Source organism: Arachis stenosperma, chromosome 4 (assembly GCF_014773155.1).
Source record: "Arachis stenosperma cultivar V10309 chromosome 4, arast.V10309.gnm1.PFL2, whole genome shotgun sequence".
Classification (NCBI taxonomy): domain Eukaryota; kingdom Viridiplantae; phylum Streptophyta; class Magnoliopsida; order Fabales; family Fabaceae; genus Arachis; species Arachis stenosperma.
The window spans coordinates 106,234,944-106,257,805 of NC_080380.1; the positions used below are offsets into that span (position 1 = coordinate 106,234,944).

General features: G+C 40.2%; 1 non-coding gene across 1 annotated transcript; it reads left to right on the plus strand.

Annotated features, from left to right (window-relative positions):
• The first annotated feature begins 20,134 nt into the window (after positions 1-20,134).
• Positions 20,135-20,242, plus strand: LOC130977187 (small nucleolar RNA R71). The gene has a single exon (XR_009084891.1). It is a non-coding gene; the product is annotated as a small nucleolar RNA R71 (small nucleolar RNA).
• The last annotated feature ends 2,620 nt before the right edge of the window (positions 20,243-22,862 follow it).

The window sequence follows — 22,862 nt, forward strand, 5'->3', positions numbered from 1 at the left end:
AACGCCACAACACAAGCAAGTTTGGCAGCCTTGGGAGCAAAGTTGGCGTTGCCAACTCTAGGAGCACGTTGCCAACGCCACACACACAAGCTTGGCCCTGGAGGAAGAGCTGGCGTTGCCAACTCTAGAACCAAGTTACCAACGCCCACAAGCCGCACCATCCAAGTTGCCAACGCCAAGACATGGCACCATCCAAGTTGCCAACGCCAAAACATGGCACCAACCACGTTGCCAACGCTGAAATACAAAGGAGTGTTTGCCAAAAACGCTGGTGAGCTGGACAGCCTGACCTTACCTCCTTCAATGGAGTATATCTTGAGCTACAAAGCTCCAAATGAGGTGATTCCAACGGCATTTGAAAGTAGACATCCAGAGCTTTCCAACCATATATCATAGTATGGGATTGGCATTCATTTGAAGCTTCAAAAGTTGGCTCCATTTAGAGCTTCAGAATCTGAGCACGTTGGCAACGCTGGAAACAAGGGCGTTTTCACCAAAAACGTGTGCGATTTTGGCAGCCTGACCCTGTCTCCTTCAATGGAAGATATCTTGAGCTACAGAGATCCAAATTGAGTGCTTCCAGTTGCATTGGAAAGCTGACATTCAGAGCTTTCCAACCATATATAATAGTCTATGATGGAGCACAAAATTGAAGCCAAACCAGAGTCATCTTTAGGCCCTAAAAACAAGAACATGAAGTGAAATTCAAGAAAGCTAGAGATTGGCCTTGGGGTGTGGGTCGAGCACGTTGCCAACGTGCCACAAGGGGGGCGTGTTTTGCAACAACGCCAGCTCCAAGTCCTTGCCTTGGGAGAGTGATGCACGGGCACGTTGCCAACTTGGGGTTGAGGGTGCGTTATTCACAACAACTTGGCAACAACTTGGCAGCTTGACCTTACCTTCTTTGAGGAATCATAACTTGAGCTAGGAAAGTCCAATTGAGGTGATTCCAGTGGCATTAGAAAATAGACATCAAGAGCTTTCCAATGATGTATAATAGTCCATATTGAAGCTGAAGGTTGACACTCAAATTCTGGGCTACATTTAGCATGAAAGTAAGGCCAAGAAGAGGAAAAGCAAGTTGTTGGCAACAACTTGGGCTAGCAACGCCCAAGTCTCATACTTCATGCCCAGGAAAATGTCAAGCACGTTGCCAACGTGCATTTGGCCTGGAGTTAGTGCCAATAACGCCAAGCCAATGGGCCAGAAACATGATGAATGAACTCTTCCTTTCCAAGTCTAGCAACACTTCCAATTGAGCCAAGAATTCAACAATGAGAAAGCCCACATTGCTAACCCAAATTGAAGATCTCTGAAGAGTTTTAGGAGTAGTATAAATAGAAGAGATTGATGTACTTGTAGAGAACTTTTTACACTTTTACACTTTTGAATACTTTTTGACACTTAGAATTTTTATACACTTTTAGCACTTGTACTTGGCTTTGGTTAGAACTTCCGGGTACTCTCCCGGAAAGCTCATCTTTGGTTTTCTATTGGAATTCTTCTTCTTCATTTTCAAGTTTTAAGCACTTCATTCTTCTTCTTCTTCTTCTTCCTTTACATTTAGTTTAATTTTGATTTATGGCAATTGTTGTTGAAATTGGAGCAATGACTCACTAAACCCCACTTTCATTAGGGGGAGGAGCTCTGTTTGTTGGAATGAATTGGTGAACCCATCTTCTCCTCCTCAATTCTAGTGGTTGATCTAAAGAGGGAACTCTTGCTCTTCATAGATTCAACCACCATCGAGAGAGGGGTTAATCTACATGAATTATGTGGTGAATTTGAGGAATGAGCCACATAATTCAGTTTAGAGTTCATCCTTTCATGATTTCTTTAATCAATATACCTTGGTTAGTATGTGAGATGTAACTCTCCTTGGTTGAGATTATAGGAATTGTGTGGCGGGATTAGATTTGAGCTTCATCTCTTCTCATGAACAATTAGATCACGAGAGTGGCAATTGGTTATGTTGAGAGAGATTGAATCACCAAGAGATTGGGATTCAATCACCCACTTGCCATGGATCTATACCCATGATTGAGGAAGATTTGACTAACATCAATTCATGAAAACTAGCATCTCTGATCCCTAATGATCCTCTCCATCATTAATTCTCATTTCTTTTGTTCTTAGTGTTTGAAAACCCATTACCCAATTCCCTTCTACATCCTTGCAATTTATTATTCTTGTCATTTACATTCTGTTTCTTATTTCTCACTCTTATGCTCTTTAGAATTCAGCACTTTAATTCCTTGCAATTTATCTTTGATGTCATTTAAGTTTCTTGTACTTTAAGTTTCCGTCATTTACTTCCATTTTATTTCTCTATTCTAGTTCTTTACATTGTGTGTCATTTACATTCTTGCAATTATGTTCAAAAATCAAAATGCTCATGAAATCAAAACTATGTTTGCTTGACTAAATTTACCATTAACTAAAGTTGCTTAATCTTCCAATCTCCGTGGGATCGACCTCACTCTTTGTGAGTTTTATTACTTGATACGACCCGGTATACTTGCCGGTTGTACGTGAAATTCTAAATTTTCACGTATCAACACGCAAGGCTCCTTCCATAGCAAGCTGTATGTAGGGTTTCACCGTTGTCAATGGCTACCTCCCATCCTCTCAGTGAAAATGTTCAACGCGCTCTATCACAACACGGCTATTCATCTGTCGGTTCTCGATCATGTCGGAATAGAATCCAGTGATTCTTTTGCGTCTGTCACTAATGCCCCACAATCTCGAGTTTAAAGCTCGTCACAGTCATTCAATCCCTGAATCCTACTCAGAATACCACAGACAAGGTTTAGACCTTCCGGATTCTCTTGAATGCCGCCATCATTCTAGCTTATACCACGAAGATTCAGGCTAAAGAATCTAAGAGATATCCACTCAATCTAAAGTAGAACAGAGGTGGTTGTCAGGCATACGTTCATAGGTGAGAATGATGATGAGTGTCACGGATCATCACATTCTTCAAATTGAGGAGCAAGTGATATCTTAGAATGGAAACAAGCGTGTTTGAATGAAAAACAGTAGTAATTGCATTAATCCATCAAGACACAGCAGAGCTCCTCACCCCCAACCATGGGGTTTAGAGACTCATGCCGTATAGGATACAATAAGAAACGTGTAATTGGTGCACGAAATTGTGATCAATACTTTTCAAAACATAAACAATCCCTAGTAATGGCTCCAAAGACTTGGTGCTCAATACCATGGCATAAACACAACTTCGCACAACTAACCAGCAAGTGCACTGGGTCGTCCAAGTAATAAACCTTACTCGAGTAAGGGTCGATCCCACGGAGATTGGTGGTATGAAGCAAGCTATGGTCACCTTGTAAATCTCAGTCAGGCAGACTCAGATGGATATGGTGATGAACGAAAATAACATAAAAGATAAAGATAGAGATACTTATGTATATCATTGGTGTAAGAGCTTCAGACAAGCGTATGAAGATGCCTTCCCTTCCGTCTCTCTGCTTTCTTACTGTCTTCATCCAATCCTTCTTACTCCTTTCCATGGCAAGCTCGTGTAGGGTTTCACCGTTGTCAATGGCTACCTCCCATCCTCGCAGTGAAAGCTAATGCTCACGCACTCTGTCACAGTACGGCCAATCACCGGTTTGGTTCCCGCTCCTACTGGAATAGAATCCCTCTTTTGCGTCTGTCACTAACGCCCAGCAGGTTAAAGTTTGAAGCACGTCACAGTCATTCAATCATTGAATCCTACTCAGAATACCACAGACAAGGTTAGACCTTCCGGATTCTCTTGAATGCCGCCATCAGGTCCTGCCTATACCACGAAGATTCCGGTTAAAGAATCCAAGAGATATTCACTAAGCCTCGTATGCTTGTAGAACAAGAATGGTTGTCAGTCACCTTGTTCATGAGTGAGAATGATGATGAGTGTCACGGATCATCACATTCATCAAGTTGAAGAACAAGTGATATCTTGGACAAAGAACAAGCGGAATTGAATAGAAGAACAATAGTAATTGCATTAATACTCGAGGTACAGCAGAGCTCCACACCTTAATCTATGGTGTGTAGAAACTCCACCGTTGAAAATACATAAGAACAAGGTCTAGGCATGGCCGAATGGCCAGCCTCCCAAAGTGAGTTCAATTGTCAAAACATGATCAAAAGACTCTCTATCGATCCGAAGATCTAAATACAATAGTAAAAGGTCCTATATATAGAAAACTAGTAGCCTAGGGTGTACAGAGATGAGTAAATGACATAAAAATCCACTTTCGGGCCCACTTGGTGTGTGCTTGGGCTGAGCAATGAAGCATTTTCGTGTAGAGACTTCTCTTGGAGTTAAACGCCAGCTTTTATGCCAGGTTGGGCGTTTAACTCCCAATTAGGTGCCAGTTCCGGCGTTTAACGCTGGAATTTCTGTAGGTGACTTTGAACGCCGGTTTGGGCCATCAAATCTTGGGCAAAGTATGGACTATCATATATTGCTGGAAAGCCCAGGATGTCTACTTTCCAACGCCGTTGAGAGCGCGCCAATTGGGCTTCTGTAGCTCCAGAAAATCCACTTCGAGTGCAGGGAGGTCAGAATCCAACAGCATCTGCAGTCCTTTTCAGTCTCTGAATCAGATTTTTGCTCAGGTCCCTCAATTTCAGCCAGAAAATACCTGAAATCACAGAAAAACACACAAACTCATAGTAAAGTCCAGAAAAGTGAATTTTAACTAAAAACTAATAAAAATATACTAAGAACTCAACTAAAACTACTAAAAACATACTAAAAACAATGCCAAAAAGCGTACAAATTATCCGCTCATCACAACACCAAACTTAGATTGTTGCTTGTCCCCAAGCAACTAAAGATCAAATAAGATAAAAAGAAGAGAATATGCAATGAACTCCAAAAACATCTATGAAGATCAGTATTAATTAGATGAGCGGGGCTTTTAGCTTTTTGCCTCTGAATAGTTTTGGCATCTCACTTTATCCTTTGGAACTCAGAATGATTGGCTTCTTTAGGAACTCAGAATCCAGATAGTGTTATTGATTCTCCTAGTTGAGTATGATGATTCTTGAACACAGCTACTTTATTGAGTCTTGGCTGTGGCCCAAAGCACTCTGTCTTCCAGTATTACCACCGGATACATACATGCCACAGACACATACTTTGGGTGAACCTTTTCAGATTGTGACTCAGCTTTGCTAGAGTCCCCAACTAGAGGTGTCCAGGGTTCTTAAGCACACTCTTATTGCCTTGGATCACAACTTTATTCCTTTCTTTTTCTTTCTTTTTCTCTTTTTTTTTCTCTTTTTTTTTTCTTTTTTTTTCGTTTGCTTCCTCTTCTTCTCTTTTTTTTTTTTTTGTATTCACTGCTTTTGCTTCAAGAATCATTTTTATGATTTTTCAGATCCTCAGTAACATGTCTCCTTTTTCATCATTCTTTCAAGAGCCAACATTCATGAATCACAAGTTCAAAAGACATATGCACTGTTCAAGCATACATTCAGAGAACAAAAGTGTTGCCACCACATCAAAATAATTAAACTGTTATAAAATTCAAAATTCATGCAATTCTTTTCCTTTTCAATTAAGCACGTTTTTATTTAAGAAAGGTGATGGATTCATAGGACATTCATAACTTTAAGGCATAGACACTAAGACACTAATGATCATAAGACACAGACATGGATAAACATAAGCATAAAATATTCGAAAAACAGAAGAATAAAGAACAAGGAAATCAAGGAACGGGTCCACCTTAGTGATGGCGGCTCTTCCTTCCTCTTGAAGGTCCTATGGAGTGCTTGAGCTCCTCAATGTCTCTTCCTTGCCTTTGTTGCTCCTCTCTCATGATTCTTTGATCTTCTCTTATTTCATGGAGGAGAATGGAGTGTTCTTGGTGCTCCACCCTTAGTTGTCCCATGTTGGAACTCAATTCTCCTAGGGAGGTGTTTAGTTGCTCCCAATAGTTTTGTGGAGGAAAGTGCATCCCTTGAGGTATCTCAGGGATCTCATGATGAGAGGGGTCTCTTGTGTGCTCCATCCTTTTCTTGGTAATGGGCTTATCCTCATCAATGGTGATGTCTTCTTCTATGTCAACTCCAACTGAATAACAGAGGTGACAAATGAGGTGAGGAAAGGCTAACCTTGCCAAGGTAGAGGACTTATCCGCCACCTTGTAGAGTTCTTGGGCTATAACCTCATGAACTTCCACTTCTTCTCCAATCATGATGCTATGGATCATGATGGCCCGGTCTAGAGTAACTTCGGACCGGTTGCTAGTGGGAATGATTGAGCGTTGGATAAACTCTAACCATCCTCTAGCCACGGGTTTGAGGTCATGTCTTCTCAATTGAACCGGCTTGCCTCTTGAATCTCTCTTCCATTGTGCGCCCTCTTCACATATGATTGTGAGGACTTGGTCCAACCTTTGATCAAAGTTGACCCTTCTTGTGTAAGGATGTTCATCTCCTTGCATCATAGGCAAGTTGAACGCCACCCTCACACTTTCCGGACTAAAATCCAAGTATTTCCCCCGAACCATAGTAAGATAATTCTTTGGATCCGGGTTCATACTTTGATCATGGCTCTTGGTGATCCATGCATTGGCATAGAACTCTTGAACCATCAAGATTCCAACTTGTTGAATGGGGTTGGTAAGTACTTCCCAACCTCTTCTTTGGATCTCATGGCGGATCTCCGGATATTCACCCTTTTTGAGTGAAAGGGGACCTCGGGGATCACCTTCTTCAAGGCCACAACTTCATAGAAGTGGTCTTGATGCACCCTTGAGATGAACCTATCCATCTCCCATGACTCGGAGGTGGAAGCTTTTGCCTTCCCTTTCCTCTTTCTAGAGGTTTCTCCGGCCTTGGATGCCATAATGGTTATGGAAAAACGAAAAAGCAACGCTTTTACCACACCAAACTTAAAATGTTTGCTCGTCCTCGAGCAAAAGAAGAAAGAAAAGAGTAGAAGAAGAAGAAATGAGGAAGAGGGAGATGGTGGTGTATTCGGCCAAAGAGGGGGAGAAGTGGTGTTTTGGTTGTGTGAAAATGAAGGAGTGTAGAAGGGTATTTATAGGAGAGGGGAGATGGGGTTCGGCCATATTGGTGGGTTTGGGAGGGAAAGTGGTTTGAATTTGAAGGGTGAGGTTGGTGGGGTTTTATGAAGGATGGATGTGAGTGGTGAAGAGAAAGATGGGTTTGATAGGTGAAGGGGTTTTGGGGAAGAGGTATTGAGGTGATTGGTGAATGGGGGAAGAGAGAGAGTGGTGGTGGGGTTGGTGGGGATCCTGTGGGGTCCACAGATCCTGTGGTGTCAAGGAAAAGTCATCCCTGCACCAAATGTTGCTCAAAATCACGTTTTGAGCTATTTCTGGCGTTAAACGCCGGGCTGGTGCCCATTCCTGGCGTTTAACGCCAGGTTCTTGCCCTTTTCTGGCGTTTAACGCCAGTCTGGTGCCCCTTTCTGGCGTTAAACGCCCAGAATGGTGCCAGACTGGGCGTTAAACGCCCAACTGCTAGGTTTACTGGCGTTTGAACGCCAGCAACATCTTCCTCCAGGGTGTGCTATTTTTCTTCCTGTTTTCATTTTGTTTTGCTTTTTCAATGGATTTTGTGACTTCTTATGATCATCAACCTACAAAAAACATAAAGTAACAAAAGAAACTATATAGATTATAATCATTGGGTTGCCTCCCAACAAGCGCTTCTTTAATGTCAGTAGCTTGACAGAGGGCTCTCATGGAGCCTCACAGATACTCAGAGCAATGTTGGAACCTCCCAACACCAAACTTAGAGTTTGAATGTGGGGGTTCAACACCAAACTTAGAGTTTGGTTGTGGCCTCCCAACACCAAACTTAGAGTTTGACTGTGGGGGCTCTTCTTGACTCTGATTTGAGAGAAGCTCTTCATGCTTCATCTCTATGGTGACAGAGGGATATCCTTGAGCCTTAAACACAAAGGATTCTCCATTCACTTGAATGATCAGTTCACCTCCATCAACATCAATCACAGCCTTTGCTGTGGCTAGGAAGGGTCTGCCAAGGATGATGGTTTCATCCATGCACTTCCCAGTCTCTAGGACTACGAAATTGATGAGCGGATAATTTATACGCTTTTTGGCATTGTTTTATATAGTTTTTAGTAAGTTTGAGCTACTTTTAGGGATGTTTTCATTAGTTTTTATGTTAAATTCACATTTCTGGACTTTACTATGAGTTTGTGTGTTTTTCTGTGATTTCAGGTAAATTCTGACTGAAATTGAGGGATTTGAGCAAAACTCTGAAAAAGGCTGACAAAAGGACTGCTGATGCTGTTGGATTCTGACCTCCCTGCACTCGAAATGGATTTTCTGGAGCTACAGAACTCTAAATGGCGCGCTCTCAACGGCGTTGGAAAGTAGACATCCAGGGCTTTCCAGCAATATATAATAGTCCATACTTTATTCGAAGAATGACGACGCAAACTGGCGTTGAACGCCAGGTACACGCTCCTTTCTGGAGTTAAACGCCAGAAAAACGTCATAATCCGGAGTTGAACGCCCAAAGCACATCATAACTCGAAATTCAACTCCAAGAGGAGCCTCTGCTCGTGGATAAATCAAGCTCAGCCCAAGCACACACCAAGTGGGCCCCGGAAGTGGATTTATGCATCAATTACTTACTCATGTAAACCCTAGGAGCTAGTTTATTATAAATAGGATGATTTACTAATGTATCAATCATCTTTGGTCTCAGTTTTGTTTTATTCTTCATCTTAGGAGATCATTGATCACGTTTAGGGGGCTGGCCATTCGGCCATGCCTGAACCTCTTGCTTATGTATTTTCAACGGTGGAGTTTCTGCACACCATAGATTAAGGGTGTGGAGCTCTGCTGTACCTCAAAGATTAATGAAGTTCTATTTTCTTTTATTCAATTCTCTATCTATTCTTATTCCAAGATATTCATTCGTACTCAAGAACATGATGAATGTGATGAGCTAATAACTCTCATCATCATTCTCACTTATGAACGCGCGTGATTGACAACCACTTCCGTTCTGCGTGTAACAAGGCTTGAATGTTATCTCTTAGGTTCCCCAACAGAATCTTCGTGGTATAAGCTAGATAGATGGCGGCATTCATCTAGATCCGGAAAGTCCAACCTTGTCTGTGGTGTTCCGAGTAGGATCCTGGGAATCCGGAAAGTCTCACCTTGTCTGTGGTATTCCGAGTAGGATTCCGTTCATGAATGACTGTGACGTGCTTCAAAACTTTAACCTGCTGGGCGTTAGTGACAAACGCAAAAGAGGGATTCTATTCCAGTAGGAGCGGGAACCAACGGTGATTGGCCGTACTGTGACAGAGTGCGTGCATAGCTTTCACTGCGAGGATGGGATGTAGCTATCAACCATGGGTGATGCCTCCAGACTGGTTAGCTGTGCGAGTGACAGCCGTACAGGTTATTTCCCCGAGAGGAATGAAAGTAGCCACAGCTGATAGTGAACCCCTATACAAAGCTTGCCATGGAGAGGAGTAAGAAGGATTGGGTAGAAGGAATAGGAGAGCAGGCGTCCTAGAGCTCTACAGCACCTCCATTCCGCTTATCTGAAATTCCTACCAATAAATCTGCATAAGACTTCTATCCCTTTTTATTAACTTCTTTCTATTTTATTTAAACCCATAATCCTATTTTAATCTGCCTAACTGAGATTTGCAAGGTGACCATAGCTTGCTTCATACCAACAATCTCTGTGGATTCGACCCTTACTCACGTAAGGTTATTACTTGGACGACCCAGTATACTTGCTGGTTAGTTGAACGGAGTTGTGATTTCACTCGTGCCAATTTCAATTTCTATATAAGTACTACTCAAAGAATACATTGATCACAATTTCGTCCACCAAGTTTTTGGCGCCGTTGCCGGGGATTGTTCGAGTTTGAAGCCAGCTATTATTCAAGATTCCGGCAACATCACCAAGTTTTTGGCGCCGTTGCCGGGGATTGTTCGAGTATGGACAACTGACGGTTCATCTTGTTGCTCAGATTAGGTAATTTTCTTTTCAAAAATCTTTTTCAAAAATTTTTCTTTTATTTTTCGTTTTTCAAAACTTTATTTTCGAAAATAATTAATAAAAATCCAAAAAATTAGAAAATCATAAAAATAAAAAATATTTTGTGTTTCTTGTTTGAGTCTTGAGTCAATTTTAAGTTTGGTGTCAATTGCATGCTTTTAAATTTTTCTTGCATTTTTTTTTCGAAAATCCATGCATTCATAGTGTTCTTCATGATCTTCAAGTTGTTCTTGATAAGTCCTCTTGTTTGATCTTGATGATTTCTTGTTTTGTATTGTTTGTTGTTTTTCATGTGCATTTTTGCATTCATATTTTCCATGCATTAAAGATTTCTAAGTTTGGTGTCTTGCATACTTTCTTGCATCAAAAATTTTTCAAATCATGTTCTTGATGTTCATCATGATCTTCAAAGTGTTCTTGGTGTTCATCTTGACATTCATAGCATTCTTGCATGCATCTTGTGTCTTGATCCAAAATTTTCATGTTTTGGGTCATTTTTGTGTTTTTCTTTAAAAATTCAAAAATCAAAAATATCTTTTCCTTATTTCCCTCCAAAATTTCGAAATTTTGGGTTGACTTGGTCAAAAATTTTCAAAATTAGTTGTTTCTTACAAGTCAAGTCAAAATTTCAATTTTAAAAATCTTATCTTTTCAAAATCTTTTTCAAAAATCATATCTTTTTCATTTTTTTATAAATTTCGAAAATTTCAAAAATTATTTTTCAAAATATTTTCAAAATCTTTTTCTTATCTTTATATGTAATTTTCGAAAATTAGCTAACAATTAATGTGATTGGTTCAAAAATTTGAAGTTTGTTACTTTCTTGTTAAGAAAGGTTCAATCTTTAGTTCTAGAATCTTATCTTGTAGTTTTTGTTAGTTAAGTAATTTTAAAAATTAAATCTTTTTCAAAAATATCTTTTTCTTAAAACTTTTATCTTATCTCTTTATCTTATTCTTTTTAAAATTTTATCTTTTTCAAAATTTGATTTTAAAATATCTTATCTAACTTACTATCTTCTTATCTTTTAATTTTGATTTCAAATCTTTTTCAATCAACTAACTAACTTTTTGTTTGTTTCTTATCTTTTTCAAAACCACCTAACTACTTTTTCCTCTTCTATTTTCGAAAATATCTCTCTCTTTTCAAAAAGTTCTTTTAATTAATTAATTATTTCATGTTTTAATTTTAATTACATTTTATCTCTAATTTTCGAAAATCACTAACTCCTTTTCAAAATTATTTTCGAAATTTTCTTCTCTCTTCCTCTTCTATTTAATATTTAATTACTAACACTTCTCTTCACCCCTCTTCATCAAAAATCCGAATCCATTCCTCTTCTTCTACCCCTTTCTTTTCTACTAACATAAAGGAATCTCTATACTGTGACATAGAGGATTCCTTCTTTCTTTTTTTGTGTTCCCTTTTCTTTCATATGAGCAGGAACAGGGACAAAGGCACTCTTGTTGAAGTTGATCCAGAACCTGAAAGGACTCTGAAGAGAAAATTAAAAGAAGCTAAATTACAACAATCCAGAAGCAACCTTTTAGAAAATTTCGAACAAGAGGAAAATAATGATAATAATGCAAGGAGAATGCTTGGTGACTTCACAAAGCCAACATCCAAGATTGATGGAAGAAGCATCTCCATTCCTGCCATAGGAGCCAATAACTTTGAGCTTAAGCCTCAACTAGTTGCATTGATGCAACAAAACTGCAAGTTTTATGGACTTCCATCTGAAGATCCTTATCAGTTTTTAACTGAGTTCTTGCAGATCTGTGACACTGTAAAGACAAATGGAGTTAATCCTGAAGTCTACAGACTCTTGCTTTTCCCTTTTGCTGTAAGAGACAGAGCTAGAGTATGGTTGGATTCACAACCCAAGGATAGCCTGGACTCATGGATAAGCTTGTCACTGCATTCTTAGACAAGTTCTTTCCTCCCCAAAAGCTGAGCAAGCTGAGAGTGGATGTTCAAACCTTCAAACAAAAGATGGTGAATCCCTCTATGAAGCTTGGGAAAGATACAAGCAGCTGACCAAGAGATGTCCATCTGACATGTTTTCAGAATGGACCATATTAGATATATTCTATTATGGTCTCTCTGAATTTTCGAAAATGTCATTGGACCATTCTGCAGGTGGATCTATTCACCTGAAGAAACGCCTGAAGAGGCTCAAGAACTCATTGACATGGTTGCAAACAACCAGTTCATGTATACTTCTGAGAGGAATTCCGTGAACAATGGGGTACCTCAGAAGAAAGGAGTTCTTGAATTGATGCTCTGATGCCATATTGGCTCAGAACAAAGTGTTGACTCAACAGGTCAACATGATCTCTCAGAATCTGAATGGATTGCAACATGCATCCAACAGTAATAGAGAGGCAGCTTCTGAAGAGCTTATGATCCTGAAAACCCTGCCATGGCAGAGGTTAATTACTTAGGGAACCTTATGGAAACACCTATAACCCAACATGGAGAAATCATCCAATTTCTCATGGAAGGATCAACAAAAACCCCATCAAGGTTTTAACAATGGTGGACGTGCAAGGCTGAATAATAGTAAGCCATATCCATCATCTTCTCAGCAACAGACAGAGAACTCTGAACAAAACAATTCTAATTTAGCCAACATAGTCTCTGATCTGTCAAAGGCCACTTTCAGTTTCATGAATGAAACCAGATCTTCCATTAGAAATCTGGAAGCACAAGTGGGCCAGCTGAGTAAGAAAGTTATTGAAACTCCTCCCAGTATTCTCCCAAGCAATACTGAAGAAAATCCAAAAGGAGAGTGCAAGGCCATTGATTTAATCAAAGAGGCCGAATGCACTAGGGAGGAGGAGGACGAAAATCCTAGTGAGAAAGACCTCCTGGGACGTTCCTCAAGCAAGAAGGAGTTTCCTATTAAGGATCCTGAGGAATCTGAGGCTCACCTAGAGACATAGAGATTCCTTTAAATCTCCTTCTGCCATTCATGAGTCTGAAGATATTCACCCTCTGAAGAGGATGAAGATGTGATTGGAGAGCAAGCTGCTCTATATTTAGGAGCTATCATGAAGCTGAATGCCAAACTGTTTGGTAATGAGACTTGGGAAAGTAAACCTCCCTTACTCATTAGTGAACTAGACACTTGGATTCAGCAAACTCTACCTCAAAAGAAACAAGATCCTGGCAAGTTCTTAATACCTTGTACCATTGGCACCATGAGCTTTGAAAAAGCTCTATGTGATCTTGGGTCAGGGATAAATCTTATGCCACTCTCTGTAATGGAGAAGCTGGGGATCATTGAGGTACAACCTGCCTTGTTCTCATTACAATTGGCAGATAAGTCCATAAGACAAGCTTATGGATTAGTAGAGGACGTGCTAGTAAAGGTTGAAGGCCTTTACATCCCTACTAATTTCATAATCCTAGATACTAGGAAGGAAGATGATGAATGCATCATCCTAGGAAGACCTTTCCTAGCTACAGCAGGAGCTGTGATAGATGTCAACAGAGGTGAGTTAGTCCTTCAATTGAATGGGGACTACCTTGTGTTTCAAGCACATGGCCATCCCTCTGTGACAGAAGAGAGTAAGCATGAAGAGCTTCTCTCAGTTCAGAGTCAAGAAGAGCCTCCACAGTCAAACTCTAAGTTTGGTGTTGTGAGGCCACAACCAAACTCTAAGTTTGGTGTTCAAACCCCATATCCAACTCTAAGTTTGGTGTTGGGAACACTACACACTAAATTGACCTGATCACCATGTGGCTCCATGAGCCACTGTCAAGCTATTGACATTAAAGAAGCGCTTGTTGGGAGGCAACCCAATTTTATTTATCTAATTCTATTTTATTTTGTTTCTTTGTTATTTTGTGTTTTATTAGGTACATGATCATGAGGAGTCACGAAAAAATCAAAAAAATTAAAAACAGAGTCAAAAACAGAAGAAAAAAATTTTCACCCTGGAGGCGCACGGGCTGGCGTTCAACGCCCAGAAGGAGCATCTTCTGGCGTTCAACGCCAGAACAGAGCATCTTTCTGGCGTTGAACGCCCAAAACAAGCAACAACCTGGCGTTTAACGCCAGGATGCGCACACAGAGGACAATCTGGCGCTGACGCCAGAAACAAGCATGAAACTGGCGTTCAACGCCAGAATCATGCATAACATGGGCGTTTAACGCCCTGAACTAGCATCAATGGGCGTTTTGAACGCCAGAATGATGCATCAAGGCATGTTACATGCCTATATGGTGAAGGAATGGTATTTGTTTTCACCTCAGGATCTGTGGACCCCACAGGATCCTCACCTTAGGATCTGTGGACCCCACAGGATCCCACCTACCACATTCCTTTTAATCCTAATCACACTCTTCTAATCCAAATCTCATTCTCAATGTCACACTTCCCAAAAACCTTCACCTATCACCTCAATTCCTCTTCCCAATTACCCCATTCACCATTCACATCAACCCCTCTTCCCATACACCCCACCTACCCCCACTACTTTCAAATTCAATTTCCCACCCTTTCCCACCCAACATGGCCGAACCTATACCCCCCCCCCTCCCTATAAATCCCTTCTTTTCTTTTACATTTTCACACAACACAAACCCACATTCTCCCACATAACCGAACCCTCTCTTCTCCCTCTCTCCATATTTTCTTCTTCTTCTTCTACTCTTCTTTTCTTTTTGCTTGGGGACAAGCAAATTTTAAGTTTGGTGTGGTAAAAAGCCTAAGCTTTTTATTTTTCATTCACCATCAATGGCACCCAAGGCCGGAGTTTCCTCAAGAAAAGGAAAAGGGAAGGCAAAAGCTTCCACTTCCGAGTCATGGGAGAAGGAGAGATTCATCTCCAAGAGCCACCAAGACCACTTCTATGATGTTGTGGAAAAGAAGAAAGTGATCCATGAGGTCCCTTTCAAACTCAAGAAGAATGAGTATCCGGAAATCCAACTTGAAATTCAAAAAAAAAAAAAAAAAGGTTGGGAAGTCTTAGCCAACCCCATGCAACAAGTCGGAATTCTCATGGTTCAAGAGTTCTATGCCAATGCATGGATCACTAGAAACCATAACCAAGGTATGAACCCAAGTCCAAAAAACTATATCACCATGGTTAGGGGGAAATACTTGGATTTTAGTCCGGAGAATGTGAGGTTGGCATTTCATTTGCCTATGATGCAAGGTGATGAACACCCCTACACTAGAAGGGTCAACTTTGATCAAAGGTTGGACCAAGTCCTTAGGGACATTTGTGTGGAAGGCGCCCAATGGAGAGTTGACTCCAAAGGCAAGCCAGTCCAACTAAGAAGACTGGACCTCAAGCCTGTAGCTAGAGGATGGTTGGAGTTCATTCAAAGATCCATCATCCCCACAAGCAACCGATCTGAAGTTACTGTGGATCGGGCCATCATGGTTCATAGCATGATTGGTGAAGAAGTAGAGGTTCATGAAGTCATAGCCAATGAACTCTACAAAATAGCTAACAAGCCTTCATACATGGCACGGCTAGCATTCCCTCACCTCATATGCATCTATGTTATTCAGCTGGAGTTATCATAGATGGAGATGCCTCCATAGAAGAAGACAAGCCCATCACCAGAAAAGGATGGAGCAAACAAGGGAAGTTCCTCACGGCCCTCAAGAAGAACATGAGGAAGTGCATCATCAACAAATGCCTCATGGAATGCACTTTCCTCCCAACAACTATTGGGAGCAACTTAGCACCTCCTTGGAAGATTTGAGCCATAATGTGGAACAACTAAGGGTGGAACACCATGAGCACGCCCTCACTCTTCAAGAAATAAGAGAAGATCAAAGAGCAAGGAGGAGCAACAAAGGCAAGGAAGGACATAGAAGAGTTGAAGAACATCATTGGTCCTTCAAGAAGAAGATGCCACTAGAGGTGGATTCATTCCTTGTTCTTTATTTCTTTCTGTTTTCGGTTTTTAATTATTATGTTTATCTATGATCATTAGTATGTAACCATGCCTTAAAGCTATAAATAAATTCCATTAGTCCTTCACCTCTCTTAAAAGAAAAATGTTTTAATTCAAAAGAACAAGAAGTACATAATTTTCGAAATTATTATTGAATTTAGTTTAATTATTTTGATGTGGTGACAATGCTTTTGTTTTCTGAATGAATGAATGAACAGTGCATATGTCTTTGGATCTTGTTGTTTATGAGTGTTAAAATTGTTGGTTCTTGAAAGAATGATGAACAAAGAGAGATGTTATTGATGATCTGAAAAATTCATGGAATGATTCTTGAAGCAAGAAAAAGCAGTGAAAAAAAAAAAAAAAAAAAAAAAAGGGATCTAAAAAGAGTATATAGAAAAAGAAAAGCAGTAGAAAAAAGCCAATAGCCCTTAAAACCAAAGGCAAGGGTAAAAAGGATCCAAGGCTTTGAGCATCATGGATAGGAGGGCCCAAGGAAATTAAATCCAGGCCTAAGCGGCTAAACCAAGCTGTCCCTAACCATGTGCTTGTGTCATGAAGGTCCAAGTGAAAGCTTGAGACTGAGTGGTTAAAGTCGTGATCCAAGGCAAAAGAGTGTGCTTAAGAGCTCTGGACACCACTAACTGGGGACTTTAGCAAAGCTGAGTCACAATCTGAAAGGGTTCACCCAGTTATGTGTCTGTGGCATTTATGTATCCGGGGTAATACTGGAAGACAAAGTGCTTAGGGCCACGGCCAAGACTCAAAAGTAGCTGTGTTCAAGAATCAACATGCTTAACTAGGAAAGTCAATAACACTATCTGAAATTCTAAGTTCCTAAAGATGCCAATCACTCTGAACTTCAAAGGAAAAAGTGAGATGCCAAAACTGTTCAGAAGCAAAAAGCTACAAGTCCGCTCATGTAATTAAATTAATATTCATTGATATTTTGGACTTTATAGTATATTCTCTTCTTTTTATCCTATTTGATTTCAGTTGCTTGGGGACAAGCAACAATTTAAGTTTGGTGTTGTGATGAGCGGATAATTTATACGCTTTTTGGCATTGTTTTATATAGTTTTTAGTAAGTTTGAGCTACTTTTAGGGATGTTTTCATTAGTTTTATGTTAAATTCACATTTCTGGACTTTACTATGAGTTTGTGTGTTTTTCTGTGATTTCAGGTAAATTCTGACTGAAATTGAGGGATTTGAGCAAAACTCTGAAAAAGGCTGACAAAAGGACTGCTGATGCTGTTGGATTCTGACCTCCCTGCACTCGAAATGGATTTTCTGGAGCTACAGAACTCTAAATGGCGCGCTCTCAACGGCGTTGGAAAGTAGACATCCAGGGCTTTCCAGCAATATATAATAGTCCATACTTTATTCGAAGAATGACGACGCAAACTGGCGTTGAACGCCAGGTACACGCTCCTTTCTGGAGTTAAACGCCAGAAAAACGTCATAATCCGGAGTTGAACGCCCAAAGCACATCATAACTCGAAATTCAACTCCAAGAGGAGCCTCTGCTCGTGGATAAATCAAGCTCAGCCCAAGCACACACCAAGTGGGCCCCGGAAGTGGATTTATGCATCAATTACTTACTCATGTAAACCCTAGGAGCTAGTTTATTATAATAGGATGATTTACTAATGTATCAATCATCTTTGGTCTCAGTTTTGTTTTATTCTTCATCTTAGGAGATCATTGATCACGTTTAGGGGGCTGGCCATTCGGCCATGCCTGAACCTCTTGCTTATGTATTTTCAACGGTGGAGTTTCTGCACACCATAGATTAAGGGTGTGGAGCTCTGCTGTACCTCAAAGATTAATGAAGTTCTATTTTCTTTTATTCAATTCTCTATCTTATTCTTATTCCAAGATATTCATTCGTACTCAAGAACATGATGAATGTGATGAGCTAATAACTCTCATCATCATTCTCACTTATGAACGCGCGTGATTGACAACCACTTCCGTTCTGCGTGTAACAAGGCTTGAATGTTTATCTCTTAGGTTCCCCAACAGAATCTTCGTGGTATAAGCTAGATAGATGGCGGCATTCATCTAGATCCGGAAAGTCCAACCTTGTCTGTGGTGTTCCGAGTAGGATCCTGGGAATCCGGAAAGTCTCACCTTGTCTGTGGTATTCCGAGTAGGATTCCGTTCATGAATGACTGTGACGTGCTTCAAACTTTAACCTGCTGGGCGTTAGTGACAAACGCAAAAGAGGGATTCTATTCCAGTAGGAGCGGGAACCAACCGGTGATTGGCCGTACTGTGACAGAGTGCGTGCATAGCTTTCACTGCGAGGATGGGATGTAGCTATCAACCATGGGTGATGCCTCCAGACTGGTTAGCTGTGCGAGTGACAGCCGTACAGGTTATTTCCCCGAGAGGAATGAAAGTAGCCACAGCTGATAGTGAACCCCTATACAAAGCTTGCCATGGAGAGGAGTAAGAAGGATTGGGTAGAAGGAATAGGAGAGCAGGCGTCCTAGAGCTCTACAGCACCTCCATTCCGCTTATCTGAAATTCCTACCAATAAATCTGCATAAGACTTCTATCCCTTTTTATTAACTTCTTTCTATTTTATTTAAACCCATAATCCTATTTTAATCTGCCTAACTGAGATTTGCAAGGTGACCATAGCTTGCTTCATACCAACAATCTCTGTGGATTCGACCCTTACTCACGTAAGGTTATTACTTGGACGACCCAGTACACTTGCTGGTTAGTTGAACGGAGTTGTGATTTCACTCGTGCCAATTTCAATTTCTATATAAGTACTACTCAAAGAATACATTGATCACAATTTCGTCCACCAGAAATCAGTAGGGATGTAATGGTCTTCAATCTTAACCAAAACGTTCTCTACTAGTCCATAAGCTTGTTTTCTTGAGTTGTCTGCCATCTCTAGTGAGATTTTTGCAGCTTGTACCTCAAAGATCCTTAGCTTCTCCATTACTGAGAGAGGCATGAGGTTTACACTTGACCCTAAGTCACACAGAGCCTTCTTGAAGGTCATGGTGCCTATGGTACAAGGTATGGAAAACTTCCCAGGATCTTGTCTCTTTTGAGGTAATTTCTCCCTAGACAAGTCATCCAGTTCTTTGGTGAGCAAAGGAGGTTCATCCTCCCAAGTCTCATTTCCAAATAACTTGTCATTTAGCTTCATGATTGCTCCAAGGTATTTAGCAACTTGCTCTTCAGTGACATACTCATCCTCTTCAGAGGGAGAATACTCATCAGAGCTCATGAAAGGCAGAAGTAAGTCCAATGGAATCTCTATGGTCTCATTTTGAGTCCCAGATTCCCATGGTTCCTCATTGGGGAACTCATTGGAGGCTGGTGCATGCCCATTGAGGTCTTCCTCAGTGGCGTTCACTGCCTCTCCATCCTCTCCAAATTCGGCCATATTGATGGCTTTGCACTCTCCTTTTGGATTTTCTTCTGTGTTGCTTGGGAGAGTACTGGGAGGGAGTTCAGTAACTTTCTTGCTCAGCTGTCCCACTTGTCCTTCCAAATTCCTAATGGAGGACCTTGTTTCATTCATGAAACTTTGAGTGGTTTTAATTAGATCAGAGACCATGGTTGCTAAGTCAGAGGGGTTCTGCTTAGGATTCTCTGTCTGTTGCTGAGAAGATGATGGAAAAGGTTTGCCATTGTTAAACCTGTTTCTTCCACCATTATTATTGAAACCTTGTTGAGGTCTCTCTTGATTCTTCCATGAGAGATTTGGGTGATTTCTCCATGAAGAATTATAGGTGTTACCATAGGGTTCTCCTAGGTAATTCACCTCTTCCATTGAAGGGTTCTCAGGATCATAAGCTTCTTCCTCAGATGAAGCCTCCTTAGTGCTGCTTGGTGCATTTGCATTCCAGACAGACTTTGAGAAATCAAATTGACTTGTTGAGTCAATATTTTATTCTGAGCCAAAATGGCGTTCAGAGTGTCAATCTCAAGAACTCCTTTCTTCTGACTAGTCCCATTGTTCACAGGATTCCTTTCAGAAGTGTACATGAATTGGTTATTGCAACCATTTCAATGAGCTCTTGAGCCTCTGTAGGCGTCTTCTTCAGATGAAGAGATCCTCCAGCAGAGCTATCCAAGGACATCTTGGATAGTTCAGAGAGACCATCATAGAAAATACCTATGATGCTCCATTCAGAAAGCATGTCAGAAGGACATCTTCTGATCAATTATTTGTATCTTTCCCAAGCTTCATAGAGGGATTCTCCATCCTTCTGTCTGAAGGTTTGGACTTCCACTCTAAGCTTACTCCATCTTTGTGGTGGAAAGAACTTTGCCAAGAAGGCATTGACTAGCTTTTCCCAAGAGTCCAGGCTTTCTTTAGGTTGAGAGTCCAACCATATTCTAGCCCTGTCTCTTACAGCAAAAGGGAATAGCATCAGTCTATAGACCTCAGGGTCAACCCCATTAGTCTTGACTGTGTCACAGATTTGCAAGAATTCAGCTAAGAACTGATGAGGATCTTCCATTGGAAGCCCATGGAACTTGCAATTCTGTTGCATTAGAGAAACTAATTGAGGCTTAAGCTCAAAGTTGTTTGCTCCAATGGCAGGGATAGAGATGCTTCTCCCATAAAAATCAGGAGTAGGTGCAGTAAAGTCACCCAGCACCTTCCTTGCATGTTTTGCATTATTGTTGTTTTCGGCTGCCATGTCTTCTTCTTCTTTGAAGAATTCGGTCAGGTCCTCTAAAGAGAGTTGTGCTTTGGCTTCTCTTAGCTTCTCTTCAAGGTCCTTTCGGGTTCAGGGTCAGCTTCAACAAGAATGCCTTTGTCTTTGCTCCTGCTCATATGAAAGAGAAGAGAACAAGAAAATGTGGAATCCTCTATGTCACAGTATAGAGATTCCTTGAGGTGTCAGAGGAAAAGAGAAATAGAAAGAAGAAGGAGAAGAAGAATTCGAACTTTACTTAGATAAGGTTCGAATTGTGCATTGAGAAGGAGTGGTACTCCATAAATAGAAGGATGTGAGAAGGAGGGAAGAAGATTTTCGAAAATTAATTAAAATATTTTGAAAACATTTTTGAAAAACATTAATTGATTTTCGAAAATCAAAGTGGAAAAGAAATCAAGTGATTTTTGAAAAAGATTTTGAAATTAGAAATTAAAAAGATTTGATTGAAAACTTATTTTGAAAAAGATGTGATTGAGAAGATATGATTTGAAAACAATTTTAAAAAGATATGATTTGAAAACAATTTTTTTTAAAAAAAAAAGATATGATTTGAAAACAATTTTAAAAAGATTTGATTTTAAAAATTAATGACTTGCCTAACAAGAAAAGATATGATTTGAAACATTTAAACTTTTCTCAACAGAAAAGGTAACAATCTTGTGATGTTTCAATCAAATCATTAATTGTTAGTAAGTATCTTTGAAAAAGGAAAGAAATTGATTTTGAAAACATTTGATTGAAAAGATATGATTTGAAAAAGATTTGATTTTGAAAAACTTTGAAAACTTGAAAAAAATTGATTTTGAAAACAAAATCTTCCCCCTAGCACCATCCTGGCGTTAAACGCCCAGAATGGTATCCATTCTGGCGTTTAACGCCCAAAATGCACCCTTTTTGGGCGTTGAACGCCCAACTAGGTACCCTGGCTGGCGTTTAAACGCCAGTCTGCCTTCTTCACTGGGCATTTTTGAATGCCCAGCTTTTTCTGTATAATTCCTCTGCAGTATGTTCTGAACCTTCAATTCTTTGTATCATTGACTTGAAAAGACACAAATTAAAAATATTTTTGGATTTTTAATAATCAAAATGCAACAAGAATCAAATAACAATGCATGCAAGACACCAAACTTAGCAGTTTGTATACTACTGACACTATATGGGACACATAAACACTAAAGTCAAAAGAATTCAAAGATCAGAGTAAGAATCATCAAGAATTACTTGAAGATCCTTAAGACACATGAATGAATGCATGCAATTGACACCAAACTTAAGATGAGACACTAGACTCAAGCAAGAAACATCAAATATTTTTGGGTTTTATGATTTTCTAATTTTTTTGTGCTTTTTCGAAAATTAAGTGGAAAAGATATCAAATTCTTAATGAGAATTCCAGGAATCAGTGCAATGCTAGTCTAAGACTCCGGTCCAGGAATTAGACATGGCTTCACAGCCAGCCAAGCTTTCAGAGAAAGCTTCGGTCCAAAACACTAGACATGGCCAAAGGCCAGCCAAGCCTTAGCAGATCACTGCTCCAAAAGCAAGATCAACAAGCTCTTGTGATGACAAGTTGAAACCTCGGTCCAATGAAATTAGACATGGCTTTACAGCCAGCCAGATTTCAGCAAATCATCATGAAACTCTAGAATTCATCTGCAAGAATTTCGAAAAAAAATAAATGCCTAATCTAAGCAACAAGATGAACCGTCAGTTGTCTATACACAAGAACAATCCCCGGCAACGGCGCTAAAAACTTGGTGCACGAAATTGTGATCAATACTTTTCAAAACATAAACAATCCCTAGTAATGGCTCCAAAGACTTGGTGCTCAATACCATGGCATAAACACAACTTCGCACAAATAACCAGCAAGTGCACTGGGTCGTCCAAGTAATAAACCTTACGCGAGTAAGGGTCGATCCCACGGAGATTGGGTATGAAGCAAGCTATGGTCACCTTGTAAATCTCAGTCAGGCAGACTCAGATGGATGGTGATGAACGAAAATAACATAAAAGATAAAGATAGAGATACTTATGTATATCATTGGTGTAAGAGCTTCAGACAAGCGTATGAAGATGCCTTCCCTTCCGTCTCTCTGCTTTCTTACTGTCTTCATCCAATCCTTCTTACTCCTTTCCATGGCAAGCTCGTGTAGGGTTTCACCGTTGTCAATGGCTACCTCCCATCCTCGCA